This window comes from Tyto alba, unplaced genomic scaffold (genome assembly GCF_018691265.1).
Source record: "Tyto alba isolate M040663 unplaced genomic scaffold, T.alba_DEE_v4.0 Super-Scaffold_1000006, whole genome shotgun sequence".
Lineage (NCBI taxonomy): Eukaryota > Metazoa > Chordata > Aves > Strigiformes > Tytonidae > Tyto > Tyto alba.
This window is the reverse complement of record NW_024881272.1, coordinates 14,731,472-14,750,141: the sequence shown is the minus strand read 5'-3', so window position 1 is coordinate 14,750,141 and position 18,670 is coordinate 14,731,472.

Genomic DNA, 18,670 nt, shown 5'->3' with positions numbered 1-18,670 from the left:
GGTGTGAATTCATACATCTCCCATTCCTCTATCTAGAATGAGATAAGGCCAAGCCAACAATTCAGGCTACAGTTGTCCTTCTTCCTTAAATTTCTAATTTTCCTGTTTGCCACATTTCCTTTTTCAAAAGGCCATCTCCCACAGGAATAAAGAGCTCAAGAAGCAAAATAACTTTCTGTGTTTCATGATGAGGTGCTTAGAACACTCATCTTCCTTCACATTCCCAAATGTTTTTCCAGCTCACAGCTATTTCAAAGATGTATTTGAGATCTGGGGACAAACAGTGCTTTGCTTCTATATTTATGATAAGATCTTATTTCTTCGTATGTGAAGATTACAGATGTTTTCCATCTTCAAATAGATGGCAGTACAACTTGCTTCATTCAGAAGAAAGTTTCCATTAGTCTGGATATAGCTAATGTTGGAAATACTAGCTAAGGAAGCACTAATCTGGAAAATATAGCAGTTGTTACGTGAAAGAGAATAAAGCGTGAAGACTAAAAAAATGTTTGTCTCTAAGCCTGGGTTTGTCCATCCAGATTTCGTTGTGATGGCCTTCCAAAAGCAAGTATTCATATCCTGCATTAGGAGAAGTGTGGCCAGCAGGTCAAGGGAGGGGATTCTCCCTCTCTGTTCTTGTGAAACCCCACCTGGAGTCCTGTGTCCAGCTCTGGGGACCCCCAACATCAGAAGAACATGGACCTGCTCAAGTGGATCCAGAGGAGGCCACAAAGATGATCAGGGGGCTGGAGCACCTCCCTTATGAGGGCAGTCTGAAAGAGTTGGCGTTGTTCAGCCTGGAGAAGAGAAGGCTTTGGGGAGACCTAATAATGGCCTTCCAGTACTTAAAGGGGGCCTATGGGAAATTGGAGGAGGGACTCTTTATTAGGGAGTGTAGTAATAGGACGAGGGGTAATGGTTTTAAACTGAAAGAGAGTAGATTTAGATTAGATATAAGGAAGAAATTCTTTCCTGTGAGGGTGGTGAGACCCTGGCACAGGCTGCCCAGAGCAGCTGTGGCTGCCCCCTCCCTGGCAGGGTTCCAGGCCAGGTTGGACGGGGCTTGGGGCAACCTGGGCTAGTGGAAGGTGTCCCTGCCCACGGCAGGGGGGATGGAACTAGAGGATCTTTAAGGTCCCTTACAACCCAAACCATTCCATGATTCTATAAGGCATTTGTCTGCTACATAGACTGAAATGCCAAGTATTTACAACTTGCTCTAGGTTGCAAGTGATGTGAGTCACTCCTGCTGAAATCATCATAATGTGATGCTAAAGTCAGTGTACAGGGGGAAATCTACAATGGGGATTATCAGGTGCAGAAAAAACAATTTAATTCTCCAAGAAAAAAGCCATCAAAAGGACTATGAGGCAACTAGTGGAAAAAAACCTGAGCATGGGTTATGCTTATCCTAGTGGGATCATGAAAACATTTGTACAAACAACTTCTACTACTTTTTGTATCAGCTTAAGAGGTAGATAAAATCAGTTACTACATTAAGAGAGGAAAGGAAAACAGAGATTTTCCCCTGCTAGTGACCTTGGCTGTAACCTAGGTCGAAGACTACAAAGGCACCAGGCCTATTGTGACTTTTTACACACAGCAGAGAGGGTGAGGTAAAGAGGCAGCACTGTAAAAGCAAAAGGAACCCTATGAAGTCTCTTGGGTATCAAGAGACCTTTAAATGCAGTAGTGAACACAAAATATTGTCAGTGGGATGACCTTTACCCTAGCTAACCCATCCCCTCATTAACCCTCAGCAAACGGACAGGCCTAAACATGATTCTTAATTGTTTTCATGAGACTTTTTTCATGTTTCACTGAAAACTGAAGGCCAAAAGACTTATTTGCACACACAGTTTTTGAACAAGCAGCAAGGTAACTCATGACAAATAATGAAAAGCCATGCTAAACACTGCAGTCCATTCAAGAAAAGCTCTCAAAAGGTGATTGTCCTACAAGGTTCAGCACAGCCTTTATACTGAGAAGCTTGGGACAGTACAGTTACAACTCCTCTGACTTCAAAGATACCCAAAGCATAAATTTGGTCTTGTTTCTTTTGGTAATGGCTTACTAGCCAAAAATGAAAGCTAAAAGACACAGGAAACACCAGGGTAATCTTATTTCCTTTTCCCTTAATGCAGCAAGTGCAGAGCTCCCAGCAGACTGCAGAACAGCCAGGATGTCTGTCTTGACTGTCATTTGTCAACATACCACTGCTAGAAATCGAAGAATTATCTTCTCAGAGAAACTTCTCTGCAGATACACCTAATTGCACTGCAAAGTAATTCAATGTACCGAAACACATTAATGCAGTTTTTCTTGTATTTGAGCAGGGGGCAAACGTATTCCTCTACAGACTTAATCCTTAACTGCCATTTTCCATAAAGATTCTCTGTCTTGAGGCAACAAGCTTGACCTTGTATCTGCCCAGACAGAGCTTGTAATTATATGTTTTGAACTAGAGATACTTAATTTCTAGCTGTTCTTTGCCTCCTCAACCCCAGCATAGTAGAGATCACCATGCCCTGGGATTGCTCAGTGGAGTCCAAAAAGAGTCAGCAAATTCCACAAGAGAAATTCCTTACAATAAGATCAGAAAATGTTCTAATCAATCCTTATGTTTCAAGATGTTCTTCTACATCGGAAAATAAAAACTAAACCGTATCTATCTACCAACATATTACTTAGGAATTTTATTTTAGGGATAATTAAACTAATAATGCATTGCTGCTGTCTTGGGCTGTGAACCGTGATCCATGCAAAACTGAGCATAAAGATGGACACTGTCCATTCCCTAAGTGGGATTTTCAGTTAAAGTTCAAGAATTTTAGGATCACAGAGTACACAGAAAGTACCTTCTTTGAGGTGAGAATGGAACTGCAATAAGAAGTGATATTTCCTACTTACATGAAGCTTTTCAAGGGCTCCCGGGTAGAGGATAGATGGAGGTTGTTTCTTATTCCTAGCATAACTCTATAGCATCTATCGAAATAACAGACAATGATTCTCAATCTTCCTTACAAAGTTGATGCTAGGAGCATAATGATTGTATGTCTTTAGAAAAATACCCACAAGAAATGTTATTTTAGAAAACTACCCCCAAGTGTCTATGAATGAGCCAAAACCTACCTTACGTATGCCACTGAAAACTACTTCTAGCTTCCCTGTCATTTTTGAGCACTACAAGAGTAATGTTCTTTTGGCTGGCTCCTTCAATGCAGATGAGATGTTAAGCTGTCTGTCTGGCCCTTCCTTCAGCCCAAGCTTGCAATATCCCAACAGATGCTGTAAAGAAATTACATTGCACAGCTAGAACCTTCTTTAATAAATTTGATCTCCAAAAATAATCAAAGCTACTCCCCCCCCCCCCCAGGAGCAAACCTTGTGCTGTAACTCAGGGGGCTAAAGCTCTTTGGAACCTCATGTTGGTTGATAGTGCCCAGAGCTGCTCACAAATAGCAGGCCTGGTTCTACGTATTGTTGGCAGAAACATTAAGTAACTCTGTCAAGGTTACACATCAGATTTGGGGGACTTAGGCTAGATATGAAATGGTGATAAGGCTCTATAAATTGAGGATCAGGTCCCACATAATTAAGTCCTAGCCACATCGAGTTGTTAATATTAGTTTCCCTATGCTGCAGGCTAGAAGGATCACAGTCAGTAACTATGAAGTGAGTGCTAGTACTCACACGGCTCTCAGAGCCATGGTATACAAGCACCTATGGACACTTCCTTGGCAGTATTAGTATCATCAAGTACAAAAACACGAAGGGAATTGCTGGTACCCTCAGAAAGAACCGTTAGCATGTCAGGACTTCAGAAGAGTGAGAACTCTCTCTTACATTAAAATCCCAGCTCAAGCAGTGTCTTTCTGCTCTTACCAAGTTTCATGCAGTCTGATGACTGTGTCACTGTGTTGTTTGCACACTTAAGCTACGTGTCATCCCATATTTACCTGTCAGAACACAACACAGCCCTCCTCTTAGGCAGTGCAGACCCTGCCGGGATCTGATGAAACATGTGTAGAATCCACCACCCATTACAGACAGCTGAGATCTACAAGCCCTAGCAGGTTAATCCTTGGAGCAAGGCCAGTCTTTGTGCTTCCTTTTTTGAAAGTGCTTCCTTTACTCTGGCTGAACCAGTAATACTAGATGTGCTTTCGGTTAACCTTTCCATGCTCTTACTTATACAAATAGTGGTTGGTAGAGGTTTACTCTATTACTGTTCTTATTAATGCCGTACCGACTCCTGCTCTATGTCCATCCTGTAACTCAATTTATTTGTCAGAATGAGGTATCAGCTGAGCAAGCCCTGTCTCGTTCCCAGCGTGGGAGCTGAACTGCTGATCAAAGAGCTTTCAAGCCTTGTTATTATATACCTGCTGATGACCAGACAAAAGACCAAAGTATAGATCATGAATACTGCTTTTTCAGCAACTTACTTTCTCATGTATCAGTTAACTTTTTCCCAATGTTCATCATGATCTCTGACCCCCATGATCTCTTCCCTGGCTTATGTGTTCTTGGGGCTACATTTATAAGAAGATCTCTTCCAAAAGTTCAAGCATGATTTATTTCAATGTTTCCAGAGGTGCTAAGGCACATCTGTAAGTTAGTCATTGCCATGAAATAGTACCAAAAGTAGAAATAAATCAAATTAATCAAAAGCAAGTAGTGGTCTTCCTGCATGTTTTCCTAATTATGTTTTTTTTTTCTGGTCTTAAATACCCTTTCAGGGGTTAATTATCCCCTCACTCATTGTCAGTACTACAGCCCAGACAAATCTCCCATTAGATGTGATTTTTGGCAATCCCCTATGACTGCTCATCAGAAACATCAGTTTACTCTCATATTTTGTGTGTTCAGGACCATGACCCCCTATGCCCTACCTTTCCCATTAAATTTTGTAACCTTTCAGGCAGTGAAATGTTCTGTATCTTTCCCAAACTGGAAGGTATTTCTAAAAAAACCAAAACTATAAATACCATAAAAAAGGCTATTGTCTAGAATAAATACAGACAGCTGAGTTAAAAAATTAGTTATCTTGCTACAGCTAAAGTTAAGGGAGCAGAAGGTTAAGTCAGTCCTTCAACTCAGCTAGTTTTAGATGATCTTTGATCACAGTAAGCATTGAATCATGTTATGTTATTTAAAGTACTCTAAATACATGTGTTCTAACAGTGCACTTTGCCCGGTATAGATAAGGCCTCTAACATTATCAGGAAGGTAGTGCATAAAAAGCACAACCTATTCAAAGCCAAACTTTTTATGAAAGCCCCTTTTATTTTTTTAGTTTATAAGCTCACCGCTGGCACAATCGCTTCCCCAAGTGTTTGTAAAACACCTAGTATAACTAGAGCACAATACACTTCATTGGTTGTAAAAGACTCTACAGATTGTGTTCTGTCAGTGGTCAGTTATCTGAATGAAGGAGGCATTATTTATAGAAGTACGTGCATAAGCAGAATATCTGGATTTGTGGATTTTTCATTCATAGATACACACTTTGCTAATATGTGCAGGAAGCTAGAAAGAGGTGGTGCTACCTCTTCTGCCCAATATTATGACTTGTGCTGTATGTACACCATATAATAATCTATCACCACTGACTAGCACTTATCAAGGCAGAAGGAATTCAATACCTGCTAGGAGCTCAGATATTGACAAGTTACATTTTTCCTCAAAAAAAAAAAAAAGCTAATAAACAGCCCCTCTGAAAACAAGAGAACTTGTGGCTGCTCTTTGCACAAATAGATGCTTGCAGCACTCAAACTGATTTCCCACCCTGCTGACAGAGGCAGAATTTCTACAGCTCTGCTCTGTTCAGAGCTCACTGTCCAGGGTCTTCAGAAAACATCCTGTAAGTGTTACAAGAGCCAACTGAGCCCACTTGAAAACCTGCCCCAAAGCACTCACAATGCATTTGTAAAGAGCAGTTGTGCCTACTGCAGCAAACATCCTTGTCACAAAGATTAAACGGAGGCAGCGATACTGCTGCAGTGTAACAGAGATGGTGCTTCTGCCAAGCGGGAGAAGTAGTATTCCTCCCAGATAGTTCATCTCCATGCTGTCAGGCTGACCCCTAAGGAAACCCTGAGTACAAGGAAACACAGGATTTACCAGCAGCTCTGCTTACTGGTTGTGTTTTCTGCTGCATATCAAAACAGCCAGGGACTCCTGCACAAGCTGTGACTGAGGAGAAATTCAGTGGCAGCCCCTGGCTCAGCCTCCAGTCTCCCAGGGTGAAAAATGCCAGTGCTCACCACCAAACCAAGTGCTGTCATCTGCTAATACATAATATCAGTCTGGTTGCTGATTTAGAAAGGGCACTAACATGAGATCTGAACTATAGCCCTCTGTCAAGATAGTCAGCCTGTTATATTCAAACAGCCTCAGCATGCAAAGAATTGAGAAGTCAGCCAAGCCGCACAGACATTTTTTTGAGAGGTACTAAATCACATGACAAGACCTTCTCTTGGCAAATCGACAGGGGCAGGTTGCTTTTAGCGAGTGCAGCTACTCCTGAAAAAGGATGGTAATAGCATAAAATTATTAGTATAGGAGACTGTTCAAGGACAAATCACATTTGCTAATGATGACTGTAGTATATTATCCTACTGATGGGTCTGCACCATCCAGAATAATTTGTTAAAAGATAAAGTTATGGAGACCAGTAAGGCACAACAGCATGCTGCAACAGAAATAAAATAGAACCAAGGCACCCTTTGAAATATAGGCAGCTCATACTTCATGGTGAGCACTTTTTTATGACTTCCAGGATTTTCAACAGAAATCAAGCAGCTGTTTCAGTTCTCTTCTGGGCTGGGTGGCCTGAATTTTGGTAGCAAAGTTTTGGCAATATTCCATTATTGCTATGGTTTGTTGCTATTGTAATTTTGCATGGACATCTATAAATCAAAAAGGCTGTTTAAAGTGATTTCATTTCCAACGTTTATTTTACCACATGATCAACCATCATTTTAGATAGATTCTGAATTCAAATCTCATCTAAATGGCTGTTTAAGGAGTAGTCCATGTTCATCAGTGGCACTCCTCTGTGAGCTAGGAAAGCACCATTCTCCCCATCTGTCAGATAAAAATCAGAAAATATCAGAATCAGGGGAGCAGGGTTGATTTTCCTGATTTGCACAAATTCGTTCACACTTTGTCTAGGGTCCTGATAAGACAGTGAAGACACAAGTCTTTATACTTACATTTCATTACTCAGACCACCAGAAACAAACAGCAAATGCAGTCCCCATTTGAAAAATCACTGGTTCTGGATTAGAAAAGACAGTTTAAAATGTACAAAGTTCCAAAAGGAAGTTTGCAAGCAAGTGGATTTAGCAACTGTCACAACAAACATGTTCTGTAACTGGTACCGTAGGCCTGTAGATGCTATTATAATACTGACAGCTAACTGCCAATAACACCACCTACCTATGACAAATAGCAAATTCGGATGTGTTAGATTTTTTAAAAATGTCTTCAGGTAATGTGAAAAGTCAGAAGAAAATTGAAAAAATATCAATAAAAAAATCTTTTTAAATTGTTCTGTAAGAAGTGTTTTCTTCAGTAAGACATTCGTTTCTAAATAACCTGAATAATTCTACTTGTCTTCATTCATCTAATACTAATTACAAAAAAAAGAGGTAGAGTTGAATATAAGAATATTGTTTAGGTATAAATCTTAAACGAATCTAGTTTAAGTGAAGAGTCTTACTCCCACCTGTGTCTCAACCACTAGGAAACTTTAGCTTCAGAGAAAAACAAGGAAATGTTTCCCTAAAACTAGAAAAGTGCTGTCCAAGATCGTACGAGAGCTTAGGTGTTCTCATAACCTGAAAACAGCTCTAGAGAAACTGTCAAAGAGCAAATAGTGTTTCTGATGGCTGAGGTGACAGAATGTCTGGGGACAAGGGAATACAAGCACTGTATCAGAGATTTTTGATATCCTTATTTCAGTAAATGCCCAAAGCAGTACTAACAAGTTTAGCTGACCCTTGATTAAGCCATTTTTATATCATATAATTTGTCTCTTTCCTGAGCATGCTAAGAAATTTGTCAGGTTTTGTCACAGGTTTCATCATTTTGCTTTTGTCACTTCCCCAGAATTATCATCCATTGATTATAAAGCCAAAGGAACCCTCTTTTTAAGTCTGCAGCAATGGAGACTGCACTCAAACCTTGTTTCATTAACTCCTTAATATCCCTGTTAAAAATCTCTTCTAGCATGCAGAAATTTCAACTTTCAACATCGAATCACTGAATTTTATCATTTTGCTAGAGGCCTTTTATTGTCAAATTTCTGTTTCTTACAGAGTGTTCATGAAGAACCACCTAACTTTCTATTTAATAAGTCAAGCTCCTTTTGCAGAATATAGTTTCTATTAAACCCTTCTATCATTCTTCTCATAACATTCCAGTCAGATTTTAGCAACCCTTTTGAAACATTGCCAGCAAAACTGGACAGTCTATTCCCCACAATGGTTGTACTCATTCCCAAATACAGAGGAACTTTAAATCTCTTTAGAACATTAGCCATTTTAGCTAAAGGTTTGCTATCAGAGTTAATATTCGTCTGATTATTCAGCATCACTCCCAAGATCTCTTCAGCATCATGAGATTTCAGAAGTGCCTTAATCTGAGGAATCTCATCCTTCCCAACGCTATGACCCTGCTTTTGACAGTATTGAAAAGGATGTTGGTTATGAGCACACAGTCTGCTAAGTGTTCCAGATCACCCTGTGCCAGTGAACTGTCATCATTTTAGCTCTCACAAACTCTGTGTTCTTGAGTTGGCTTTATGTAAATTTGGTTCCTAATTAAGGTATCAATGAAAATAATGTATCTACTCTATTACCTTTCCCAGAAGTAACATCATATTAGAGTGACAGAATTTACTTCCTATGTATTGGTACTCACTATATCACTTCTCTTTAATGCTTTATTATTAGATCTTGTATCAGACTACCCAACACTTTGCCTGGAACTGATAGTGTTAAACTGACAAGCCAAAAATCATCTGGGTCATACTATCTACCTCTTTTAATAGCAGTGCACATTTCTCTCAGGAATTTTAAACTGCAGTATATGCTACAGATTAAAGCAGTGACTTTTGTTGAAGACCACACTTCTACTTATTGTACTAAAGAATGGTTAAGAAAGAATTATTCCTCTCCATTCAAGAGAAAATGACATCTGCAGAAACCATGGCCAGAATTTTAAGGTTTTGTGGAAGCATCCATTACTGATTTCAGATATCACAGCAGGTCAGTTGGAAAGTAACATCGTTTGTTAGAAGTCACTAGAAACTCTGCCAGACTTTAATATGATGTGGTAGATGTATAAACTGTTTCTTGACTGTACAGCATTACTTGTTTTTCATTTAATGCTGGACTACAAACATTAATTCTGATCCCTCATGGTGTTGAGGGCTGAGAAAAAACATAAAAAACTAATGCTGGTGTTCACTCAACTCTTCTTCAAAATGTTGTCAACTTATTCTCTACTTCTATATCACACGTTTCTCTTGCAAAGAGTTTCTATATAGCAATGAAAATAAGTTGGAGGTTGTTAGCATTTGCTTTTTCTCATTTAAAGGAACACAGAGTAATTTGTAATGATTACATTATTTTCCCAGTCAATATATTAATCCTCAAGCAAGAACTGTCTAATCAAGACACCTAACAGGAAGACTTTACCAGTTGAATCAGGTGTTTTTACATTCAGTTGCTTTCAATCAGTTTCTGTTTTTTAAAAAAAGTGCCACAGATCAAAACACTGAAGAGTACAAAAGGCCACTTACAGTTTGATTTAACAAGCACAGTCTTCCTACTGCACAACTGCATATCAAAATCTCAACCACTGTAAATACCGTACTGTTGTTTTACCTCCAAGCAGTACCGGTTTTGAATTATAAGAATTGTAAACTAGTACTGTCCTTTACATTATGTCTCTTATACATGTGAGCCTTAAGGAAAACAGTACGATTCACTTTCTTAGAACTAGAAAACACATATGGAGCAGTTTGTCATTTATGAATTGCAGAGGGCCACTGAAAAGGTCTTTTCCATGTGTAGGCATTATTGTCAGAGAAAAAAAATGAAGCACTGCTAATGAAGAATCCTCACTATATGCTGAAATCCAAAGGAAAGCAGAGATCTTCAGCTATTCCTACACAATGCTTTGTTATTGATATGAATCTTGCAAACCAGAGTTTGAAAGGAAAAAACCCAAAAGCCTGATTAGGCAAATCTAACTGTTTTGTAAATAAGCAGATTGGAGGCAGATGCCATCAGAGACTCTGTAAACTTCTAAAGTGCTCAGATTAACCCAGGCAGACAAGTAATTTAGCCTACTGATAAATGAGAGTGCATGACAGATCTCAGACTGTTTATTAATCATCCCCATCCACGTGGAAAGAGACGGCACCTTGTTTATGAATTGATGTAAGCCTTTCCATTACTTGGGAGGATCCAATTATTTAGAATGATTAGATGATAAAATAATTGAATAATCAAAGATGTACAAACCAAATAATTAAAGTAATTCTTATCCCACTTTCATGTCTAAAACTGAGGGTGTCTAGATACTAGAGGTAACTAAATTAGAGAGATTAGTCATTGTTCTCGCTAGCTAGGAGTGTTTCTGTAAATCAGACAGAAGTTTGTTGGCTAATCACTCAAAGGGTAAAGTAAGTAAATTAAAGGCAAAACTAGCTAAAAAATACAACTGAGAGGTTACTCTAGGATAACAGATTACAGGATGTATTCACAGGATGCAGATAGCAGTATATGGGGGGAGGGAAAAAAACAACATACCAACACAAAAAAAAAAAAAACAAAACAAAAAACAACAAAAAACCCCAAACAAACAAACAAACCAAAACACCAAAACAGAACATAAAGTGGACCTGAAAATGTTGATTTAGCATAGGAGGATTTGTGGCAGTCTCTAGTTTATTTGCCTTTTATACCAAATGACAAACTGTGCAATGGATAACGTTTACCTACGGGAATTAGAAAATCTCAAGTGAACCAGTACTTCCAAGGAAAGGCTAACTATAGAATTTAAAGTAATTTTATAGAAGAGAAATGAGAAGAATCAAGAATCAAGGTGTTTTGCAGATTCACGTTCCTTTGAAAGCTCTATGTAACCAGAATAAAATCCTGCTTGGTTTGGTCATGCTCATGATATTTCAAAGTCTGTCCTAAGTATCTATTCTTGTATTATTCACGTTGTTTTCAAAACTGGCATTTAAAGTTCGCTCACCCAAAGGCAGTCCTACACCACAAGCATTATATGCAACACCACCTAAGGGACCAGTATGTAAGGAATATTTTCAGAATGTCCTATGAGTGCTTAAAGCGGCTCAGAGGGTTTCATAATTGCTCAGGTTAGGGAAAATTTACCCAGGGGATTCCAAGTGTGGTCAGTTTTGACTGCAGCCTGTCAGCACAGACTGTGCACACTGAAAGCTGTCACCCTGGACCTTCCTCACCAAACACTGACAGAGGTAGAGAGATTTACTCAGGTTTTATAGGATTATTAGAGAACAGGAAAAACACTGAGGATTAAGATAATGTCCACCAAGTGGGAGGAGGAGGTGGAAGAAGCTGAGGCTCACATGATGTTTCTGAAGAGCAGACACTATCAGTTTGGAGAAAGTACCTATATTAACATATACTTCAGAGAGTTGGAGAAAGGTTATTTATATAAGAATGTTCTTGAATGTCATCAGAAAAAATATACACGTATAAATTCATTATTAACTTTTACTGGTGTTTGAAGTGTAGATTATGTGAAAAGATGTTGATACTTACACAGACACATAGAGTTCCTTGAGTGAAAGGACATATTACTGTGTGTGCTACTTATTCCTAGGTGGTTCTCCCATTGATGACCGTCCACTGGAAACAGAATATAAAACCTGTCTTACAAACACTCAGCAGCCATGAGATAATAACAACTTTTGATTATAATCCTGAGCTGCATTAGCCAAAATAAAAGAACAGACCAACTAAATTAAGGGATTAACTAGATTAGATAATTAGTTAACTAGAACTGTTGGAGTGTTTCTCATTTTTCCCTTCAAACACCAGTTGTGTCCAATCCAGTGATGATTATAAGAAAGAAATGTGGATTAAGTTTCTAATCCAAACTCCAAGAACCAGCTTCTTGAAGTCTCCTAACTTCATCAGCTGTAAATCTGACAACATAGCTAAATCTGACAATTTACAGCAGGCTATTATAATAGATTAACACTATGCATTAAAATCCTTTTCAAAAAGTCATTTCATCTACAGGCTAAATGCAACTGTGATATTTTCAAATTTTAAAATGTTTTGCTAAAATACATGATTAAAATATTATCCAACTCCAGCCTTTGCAGGCCATCAGCCTCTAGGTGCATTTGGACAGTGAGAAATCTATAAAGACCATAATGGATCTTCCAACCAACCAAGGATCCTGCTTGCTAGGCTGAAGATAAATTTGGAAAGACACTCTTCAGAAATTACATCTAATTAAGCAGTACCATGAGCTGCAGTTTAGCTTGGCTTTCCTGATGCCACTGGTTAAAGAACTTGTTCATATCTGAGAAGATATGACAAGAAAAGACTTTTATATTCCCCAAAATATTCTTTCATGCAACTTGCAGCCAGATTATTTTTTGCATTATTCATGGATGGTAATAAAATGTTAACCTTTGATTTGCCAACAGTGTTTGAAAGGCCTATTCAGCCTTCAGGGGGAAGAAAAAAAAATTTCCCCACATGGTGTTATATAGCCTGTAAAGGGAAATTTACATTTAACAGTTTAGTTTATCTAACAGTTTACCACCACTTCCCTTTCCTCCTATTCCGCCCTTCTCTTCCCCTGCTCTTTCCCCCTCCTTTGCACTTTCCAGTAGACACAGTTCCACTCTCTGCCCTCTTCCTTTACCACATTCTGGCACTCAAACTCCTCTGGGCAATGATTTGACTTACTAGCTCAGCAATAGCCACCTTTTTGCTTGGTTAGTTCCCTGCCAGCTTAGTGAGTGGATTCACTGAGCAGACAGACAAGTAAACTGTGGGAATGTATGTCCAGGACAGAGAGAGAAAAGCAGGATGCCTCTTCTCAGCACCATACAGCCATTACCATCAGCTCAAACTTATTTCACCATAAGTGAATACCAAGCAAGCAGTACAATATCACTCAGAGGATCCACTTCAGATTCAGGTGAAAAGAAGGAAGATAATATTACCTTTCTGGTAAAAAAGAAATGTAACTATGAAACAGGTCTGAAATCCCGACAATCTAAACAAATCTTACAATGAAAATAAAGGATACCACACTATACCAAGGTTTTTTTGCTCCTAGTTAATAATCACCACTCTAAGGTAAAGCGTTAAGTAAATATACGATGCTATGAGAAGCCTAAGTAAAATATTTGAATCTGTTGAAAATAAAAGTTGATGACATACTCTCACAGGCCATCTGGATGACTATTCAGCCTCAGCTGCTTGCGCTCCGCACAGCAGGCATCAGCCCTTCAGTCAGGTTCCCTATGTTATTCAGATGACCTACCCTGCACTGCAAATGAACAGGGGACAGCTGAAATTAAGTCTGAATGACTGACAAGCTGAGAGTTTTTCTCAGCTACTGCTTTCAAATGACAAACTCCTCAGCAAAAAAATAGGTCTTCTTCACTGAAGAAAATAGGTCTGTATTTGCAGCAAGTGTATCTGCCATAAATAATCTTATCAGCTCTGCTAACAATAAAGTTTTGCATAATCTTATCGTGTATTTTTTTCCATTAATGCTTGGAAAGGCTTACGCAAAACAAATTGTATGTGAGATATTTTTGCCCACCCACAGTGCAGGATACTGAATATCTGGAAGCACAGGAAGGATTGCCAGAGTCTGAAGTCATCGTGTTTCCACAGCAGTTTCAAGTTTCAGATAAATAGTTAAGCATACATGTCAGTATAAGGTCTCTCACAGTCCCTGGACCACTGTGGTAAGGTAAGCCCGAGGCCTGCAAGATGACTGAGCTCACCTATGAACTCACTGCTGCCAGAATTGTCACATTTCCTCCTTCTCCTCTGGCTGCTCATTTCCCAACCAGGATCCCATTCCTTCTTACTCCCCAATGCTAGTGTTTCTCTTGTCTACTATTGAGCCTATTCAGCTTACTGGCACAGGGGACCCCCATGGATTTGGGGGTTTAGGTTTGTTTTGGATGTTGTTGTTTTTTGTTTTTTTTTTTTAATTGCTTTCCTGACAGATTAGCAAATGCAATTGGTTCACAGAATAGTCAGAGGAAGGAAAGTGACTGGAAAATGTGACTGGAAAATGTGACTGGAAGTGTAGGTGGAGAAAGCAGTAAGTCCTCTTTGCTCTGCTGAGAGCTATCTTATCTGATAGCTCAGGGTAGACCTTGCTACAGGTACAGGCTGGTTAGGCAGCTTCCCAGGGGAGCAGAGTGAGCTCCCTGCCCATGCCTCAGGAGATGGGAATCAATTGATGTAACCCACACAGCTTCCATTCTTCAGCCTGCAAACAAGAGGCTAGTCATTATGGAAACTTGCTGAATGGCTTCACCACCTCCGTCTTCTCCCTGCTTCTTCTGCACCCCACCCAGCTCCAGCTGGGAGGTTTTCTCCTAAGGAATTCCTACTTCAGCTCTGTATTCTAGACCAAATCATCTGTACTCTCAGGGCTTCCACCAGCAGCAGTTGTACTTGGAGAAACCACACCTGGCACTAAGTGTTCACAATACTACATCTTCAAGGCCCTAATTTTGCTCTGCAATCCTACTGAGGCCTATTAGACACAAACACCACTACTGTTCTCTTTGTGTTCTCTGAGAGCATTGAAAAACAAGAATTAAAAGACTATGTCATGCAGTTTACCTTACTATGGACAGCATAGTGCCTGCGTGGGTTTTGTTACTTTCCCCAGGATTTGGCCCTGGTTTCACTTAATGAAACACAACCAAACTACAAAACAACTAAAACTGGTTCTCGGAGCCCTGCTAAAAATTCCCCACACAGTTGGCTGGGTAGGATTTAAAACTCTATTCTTAGAAGTGTGTATCTGCAGCAGCTGGAAAACGCTGGGTTGCAAGCGATATATTCAACAACATGCTTAAGGCTTTGATCCTGAGTATTTCAGACTCCTTGTGGTTTTACTTATTTCAGTTTAAATTAAAAAAAAACAAACAAACAAAAAAAACCCAAATACAATCCTATCAATTATCTAGGCATCTGAACACATTCTGTTAAGAATCTCATGTTTAATATCACCCCAGTAATTACACTTAAACTATTCACTGAAGTATGATTTTTAAATGAGAGACAACAGAGTTTGTTAAAGTTGCTTTGGAAAGCCTTCCACATTCAGAGTTTTATAAAACATTTCCAAAATACATGAGGCCAAGTATTGACAAGTGTCTCAGAACATGATAAAGGCTACAAAAAAATATGTTTAACTGATTAAAAAATAATCAATAGACCTTGACAAAGTTCAACGTGTCATTTTAGAAAGCAGAGGCAAGATAATCCATATTAAGCACAACAGCATTTATAGCTAGTCTCCTCTGTGCATATAATATACACACCTACCATGGAAGAGACAGATTAGCTTGTCCTGCATTCTACAACTTTTCTATAACATTGAAAGATATCCAACAAGCAGATTTATTAGAAAATATGATTAAAATAATGTTTTAAAAACAATTGAAGGCAATGATCAACAGCTGTTCCTTTGGTTTGATTTTATGACTGAATATATTCATGGTTATGAATAGCAACAGGAAGGGAGTTGTACCAACAGAAACGTAATAGTTCAAGTCTTTTCCTCCCAGGGATTCAGGGTGTGTGTCTACTCAAACCAGTAAAGAAGGTAGAATTTAGCTTCATAAAACTGTGTAAAACTGAGATACTCAGATATTGTCTTGATTCAGTGAGAAAATGAAATTCATTATGTTAAAAGACCTGCCTAGTAGCAAATTCTCCAAAAATAGCCTACAAGGCAAAATTTTAATCCCTCCTCAGAGCTGGAAGAGGTTTTGTTATAAACTTCCTCTACGATCCTAATAATGTACACATTTTTTAATAATTTCTAATATTGTATAATTTGATGAAGGGGCATGAGGCTTTTTTTCCTTCCCCTTCCCCCCCCCCCCCCCCCCCCCCAATTTATCACACCTCTTTAAGCATCCTGGCTAATATAATCTGGACTCTGACTAAAGTTTAAAAGAAAGCATCTTAAATTTTATTCACCTGACAGGCAATTCCACATGCTAAACAGGTCATTAGAGTAAAGATTTAGTGACCAACAGAAACTGAGGGGCTAGAAGGCTATAGATGTATAAGCCAGAGATGGAAAACAATGAGAAAGTCTCCCATAGACATGCTACACAGTACTAGTCTGGTAGTTTTATGTACCCCTAGATGCAATATTTAAGCATGTGCAAGTACTCATAAAGACACCTAATATTTTCCTAATTACCAATAATTATTTTATATATATAAAATGTATATTTGCATATATAAACATATTCATATATAAAAATTTCTACTCTGTGGATAGTTTGTAAATTCATCTCTCTAGGTTATCCTTGCTTTAAAGCTTCTTTCCCCGCTATTAAACACCTTCCAGTTCAGCTTGAGGTTTATGACTTGATGGATACATGAAAATATGTTATTTATAATATGAAAGAAATCAGGTAAAAGTAAGACAAATTTAATGCAATAGATGCTGCTTCTGGCTAGTATTCTTTCCTCAGTCTTCAAGCCTTCTATTTACTGAGGGCTAAGTTTTCTATCACTGGGAAATATAACTGTTTTAAGCGTTCTAGCCAAAAAGAAAAAAAAAAAAAAAAAGGATAGTATAGTGGTACCATAATGAACCCCAAAAGAGTTCTTCAGCTGAATGTATCCTAGGCAAAAGCTGTTTGCTGCTAACTGTGCAACATTAATGCACTGTTGACTGAAACAGCTGGAAGTACTTTGCAGACTAATGGTGGAAACAGCCCTCAAAACCAACCTTTGAATGAGACAAACTAATATTGTTTCTTTTGGGAAATAACATACAGATAAAGAGAAAGTCTCTCTAAAAAAAAAAAAAAATGTGGGAGCAACTGCCCAAATGCTTTAGTTGTCTATTTGTATGCATTCCATCTGGAACACACGAAAGTTTTTAGATATTCAGATTTCTATTTCTTGTTGGCTTATTTTTCATCTTTAAATGCAAAATCTTGGTTCTAGCTCGAGAAGAGACCATTTCTCGATCAGCTGAGGCATCCCTGACATCAGACCTTTGGGTCAATTGACAGGATGCTGCAGTAGACATTTTCAGTGAGGGCCCTTCCACACAATTTATCTCCTCTCCATTCCTCTGCTGTCAGATTCAAGGCTACATGCAGACAGATGCATAGTGACAATATATTTGCTCACTGCAAGACTATAAAATTCACTTTGATACCAAGTCCAAAATGCCCTTTTGCTGTTTCAAACACAGCTACAGAAGGCAGCTCATCATGAAGCAAAATAATCAGACTGGTTAAGATGCACAAAATGGTGACTCATGAACTCAGTAACCACTCTTTCCAAAAAAGTACAGGTTATGTTTTCAAATGATAATAATCTGATCAATTCCATTCACTTCAAACTCGCTTTTTCAAAAAGTAAAATCTTCTTGCTCCTTACGTTTAATGAGATGTTGCTTCTAAGAAGCAATTGTTTGCCACTACAATAATCTATAAGTTGCTGTAGATGTATTACCTTAGGTTAAATGATTTGTTTCAAAATAAATCCCAGTGCAACAAGTAAAACTGTAGATGGTTTTGTTTGTACAGCAGGGTTGGTGACAGCTGCTACTATTCTGAAGCGACAGGATTTCGTTGGCTCAGACTCTGCTCCAGAAATGAACAACGGAGCTTACATTTCCAGCTGTGAAAGCGCTTCTGTGGTCCTACTTCTAGATTTTGGTTTGGGATATTGCATGCTTCCAAATTCCCACCCACTTTTCTGTAAGACTTCATAATATAACTCTTTCACCTTGTGCTTTAGATTCCCATTATTACTCCCAGATCAGGTACCCAGTGCAAAATGGAAATGAACAAAGGAAGAGGGGAAGCCAAAAAATTCCAACCTGTATGACTCGCCATGTGATACAACAAACATTTTCTGCATAACTCAAAGAAACTGTCCTACCAAAAGAAAAACGTATAGTTGACATTTACAGAAACACAGGTTAACCCATTATTCTTCCAAAAGTTATCATTGCTTGGTTTGGTGGGTTTTTTATTTCTTTTCGTACACTTGCAGAATAGGTAGATGGTTTCCTGTTTCCTCTGGATATATTTCTGGCAGGAAAGTTCTGAAAGCCTTGTTCCAAGAATCCTGCAAACACAGCTGTTCAGATTCACTGATCTAACCTGTAACACTGCAGATACTCCTGTTGGTGAAGCAGGCTTAAGGGACAGACAAAATGACAGCTGGTCCATTTCTTCTCTTGTACATAAATCCCATTTAGAATAGGATTAAGATAACTGGAAAACAACTTAATGACTGAACAACAAATCCCACCTAGCAAGGGGATATATATGAATTAAACAATTTAAAATGTTTAAAGTGGGCTTTAAATACTTTCTTAATAATGGTCACTTAAA